The following is a 4,441-nucleotide window of genomic DNA, read 5'->3' as shown; positions in this document are numbered from 1 at the left end:
CCTCTTGAATTTAGTGATACTTGGAGTGGTTGTTTTGGTTTATTATAGGTGAAGAAAAGAAAAGAAAAGGAAAAGCGTGGCCTAATAAGTGTAGCCTAAGGAAAGGAAAGCGTGGCCAAAGCAATAGAAGCGTGCCGCATGCTAAGGGGGAGGCAACATTGCCCTCCACAAGGGCAGACTGCCCTCTAGGAGGGCAACATAAGAAAACCAAGAAGAGAAGGCAACTCTGCCCTGCCCACTACAAGGGCAGAGCACAAAATGTGCCTTGAGACCAAGAGGAAGAGAACCTTGCCCTGCCCTTGTGGAGGGCAGTATCGGGCTCTCCAAGGAAAGAAATCAAAGGAAAAATACCTATGATGCATGCTACAAGGATCGAACAAGGAACCATGAGGAAGCTAGGACTTAAGGATGAGTGCCGTGCCAAGAAACCAAGGAAATTATTGTAGCGTGTGCTTCCTCCGTGTTTCGAACACGGGACAAGCAATGTGAGAACTCTGCCCTGCCCTTGGCGCGGGCAGGGCAGCATTTGGATTGGCGCACGATCCTGGCGCACCAACTCTCGTCCCTGGCAGCATCTGGCGCACCAACTCTCGTCCCTGGCAGCATCTGGCGCATCAACTCTCGTCCCTGGCAGCATCTGGCAGCACCAAAATTTCCTGCCATGCCCTCCGCGAGGGCAGGGCAGCATCCTATGCACCAAGCTCAATTCTGGCGCACCAACTTTGGATTCTGGCAGCACCAGGGCAGCGTTTGACGCACCAGGACGCACCACAACGCACCATGCCACAAACTCTTTGCACTTTGTTTTCTGCATAATTCAATTCCAATTCTGTTCTTCTATTACTTCTTCTTTAATTTTCTGTCAATTGCTCAGTTAATTCAGATCTGGGAAGGAAATTGGGTTTTAGGCTCTGCTACCTAAGCCCTTGGGTCCTGAGATCATAATTCCCTTTTGGTTCTTCTGTGAACCTTTGCTGCATTTTATTTTCTTTCTGTTTGAATGCTTATTGCTTCTGATTTAATTTTTGCTCTCTTAATTGTTGCAATTTACTTTCTCTCTGTTTAGATTCTACAATCCCAGTCCTCAATTCCCTTTTATATTCAAGCCATTTATCTTTCTTGCCATTTAAGTTACTGCAATTTACATTTCTTGCACTTTAAGTTTCAGTCATTTACTTTCTTGTTCTTTAAGATTCTGCAAATTTACTTTCCTGTTCTTTAATTTACTGCACTTTTCACTTCCCCATTTACATTTACTGTCATTTACTTCTTGTTAAACACAAATCACTCAACCAAAACTTGATTCGCTTGACTAAATCACCCACTAAACTAAAATTGCTCAATCCTTCAATCCCTGTAGGATCGACCTCACTCATGTGAGTTATTATTACTTGATGTGACCCGGTACACTTGCCGGTGAGTTTTGTGTTGGATCATTTTCCACACATCAACAACATTCATGCAATGGGTATAAAGTAACAATTGACAAGAATCCATAAAACTAACACAAGATCTAAGCAAAATTATACTAAGGAATTCAAATTAAACAATCAAAACTAGTAATTAACAAGATCCGATTCAGAATTTAACGAGGGAAGATCAAATTAAAGCTAGATCTAGAGAGGAACAAGAGTTTCTCTCTCTAGAAGAACAATGAACCAAAAACTAGAAAATGTGTCTTAGTGTAAAATGATTGATCCCCCCTTCTCCCTAGCATCCTTGGGTCTTTTCCATGCAGAAATAGCTTGAATTTGGGCCTAATGAGCCTCAGAAATCGCCAGGCATAATTTTCTTTAATGAGGTCACGTGTAGATTCCCGCGCGTGCCCACCATGCGTGTGTGCGCGTGCGCACCATGCGTGTGTGCGCGTGCGCGTCGGTTGGAATTCTCTGGCCCACGCGGATGCGTCCATCCTTGCGCGCCGCTTCCAGCTATACTCATCCACGTGTGCGCGCGAAGTGTGTGTGCGCGTCGTTGCTGAAGTTCCCAAACTCCAAATCTTCATGTTCCTTCCTCTTGTGCATGCTTTTTTTCTCTCTTCTAGGCCATTCTTACCCTATTAATTCTGAAATCACTCAACAAATACATCACGGCATCGAATGGCAATAAAAGAGGATCAAAATATAGAAATTCTAAGGCAAAATAAGCATGTTTTCCATCATTGAGCAATATTAGGAAGTGAACACAAAACCATACATTTCTTGTGAATAAGTGCGAGATATATTGATAAAAACCCCCCAAATTAAGCACAAGATAAACCACAAAATTGGGCTTTATCAGTGTGCCAATTAAAAAACCTTTAAACTTGTATTATATAATCTTTAATATCATTATCAAAGACATTGTTCATATACAAGAGAGCCATATATATGACACTTTGATGATCGGATATTTTATACGCTTTTTGACATCATTTTCATATTATTTTAGTTATGTTTTGTTCAAGTTTTATTATGTTTTCATAGGTTTTAGGGCAAAATTTATATTTTTTATTCTTCTTTGAGTTGTTGTATTTTTTAATGATTTCATGTAATTTCTGGCTGAAATTGAGAAAATTTGGCAGTCTGATTCAGAGGCAAGGAAAGCGTAGCAGATGCTATTAGATTTTGACCTCCATGCACTCAAACGAGCAATTCTGGAGCTACAGTGATCCAAATGATGCTTTCTTAATAGTGTTGGAAAGCTAACTTCTAGAGATTTCCATCAATATATAATAGTCTACACCTTTCTTCGAAGGAGCCTACCCATATTGGGCGTTGAACGCCAAGGAGCTACCCCCTGGCTGGCGTTCAACACCCCAAGGAGACAAGCCAGCGTTGAACGACCAAGAACGACCCCCTTTGGGGAGTTCAATGCCTACCAAGAAGCAAGGCAGCGCCAATCACCCCCTAATGGGTGCTCAATGCCCATTCTTCAAATTTGGACGCCAAGCTCAGTCCAAGTACTCAACCAAAGTGGGCCTAAGGATGGATTTTCGCACCTCTAGTCTAGTATGTCATACTTTTTGTACTTCTTAGCTATTAGATTAGTATTTAAAGGAGAAGATCATCCATATTTAGGATCTTCTACCTCATTTTTACCTTCTTCACATTTTACATTACTGTAGAGTATGAGCAACTAAACCTCCTAAGTTAAGGTTAGGAGCTCTGCTGATTCTCATGGATTAATAATATTACTGTTCTATTTCAATACACGTTTGATTCCATTCTCTTTTGCATTTTTGTTCTTCATCTCATGAATTGAGGATGACACGTGACAAATATCCTTATTCTACATGGGTTCCGTATGAGTCCTGACCCGGATAGCATTGAACCATAGCTAGAGAGTGCATTGTGGATTCTAAGAGCGTGCCTGGGTGAATTTGTAAATGTGACATATAATCTTGTTGACCGTGGTTACTGAGGTTTCTGTGGCATTAAGGCTAGAGTATGAGAAGCAGCATTCCTTGATCCAGAAGATCCGACCTTGTCTGTGGCGTTTTGAGTAGGATGGCAAATGGGAGTGGATTGCTTAGGTCTTCACCTTCGACTATAGTGGGAAGCCATGAGTTAACTTGATGAGTATGCTACATGAGTTAGTCAATTACGGTTGCCATTGAATGAGTCATTCATTGTTGAAGTGGACAATAAGAAAAGTTAATTTGGAAAGAATATGCATCCCCAAAGCCTTAATTAAATATCCATAATTGCTTTTACACTAATCTGATATCTTGTTCTTTTCTATTACATTTATGCTTTCAACAAACAACCATCTTTTCTAATTGCCTGACTAAGATTTTTAGATAGCCATTGTTTGCTCAATTCGACAATCTCCGTGGGATTCGACCCTCACTCACCTGAGATATTACTTGGACGACCCGGTGCACTTGCCGGTTCAGTTGTGCGGAGTTCAATTTTGCGCACCAAGTTATTTGTGCCGTTGCCGGGAATTGTTCGAGTTTGACAAACTATCGGAGTATCTTGTTGCTTAGATTAGGCACTTTTTAAGGTTTAGTTACTCTTTTAATTGTGTCTTTTGTTTTCTTTTGCAAATTTTTTTTTGAAAACTTTTTCTTTTCTTTAGTAATCTTTGTCTTTTGTCTGAGTCTTGTATCAATTTTTAAGTTTGGTGTCCCTTTTTGTGTACATCTTTCCTCTAAATTTTTGAAATTGTTCTTGGTTGTTCTTCATTATGTTCGAATTGTTCTTGATCATTTTTCTTGTTTGATTTCAAAAATTATAAGTTTGTTGTCTTTTGGTGTTTTTCTTTCAAATTTTCGAAAATTGGTGTCCTTGGATCTTAAATTTTTATGTTTGATGTCTCTTAGTTATTTTTTTCTCTAAAATTCGAAAATAAAAAAAATTTCTTTTATCTTTCTTTAATTTTTTGAAAATCTTGACTAACTTTCCTTATCTAGATTTAAAAATTTTAAGTTTGGTGTTTTCTTGTTAGTAAAGTTTAA

This window comes from Arachis duranensis, chromosome 4 (assembly GCF_000817695.3).
Source record: "Arachis duranensis cultivar V14167 chromosome 4, aradu.V14167.gnm2.J7QH, whole genome shotgun sequence".
In the NCBI taxonomy this organism is placed as follows: Eukaryota; Viridiplantae; Streptophyta; class Magnoliopsida; order Fabales; family Fabaceae; genus Arachis; species Arachis duranensis.
Note: the sequence above shows the minus strand (reverse complement) of the source record.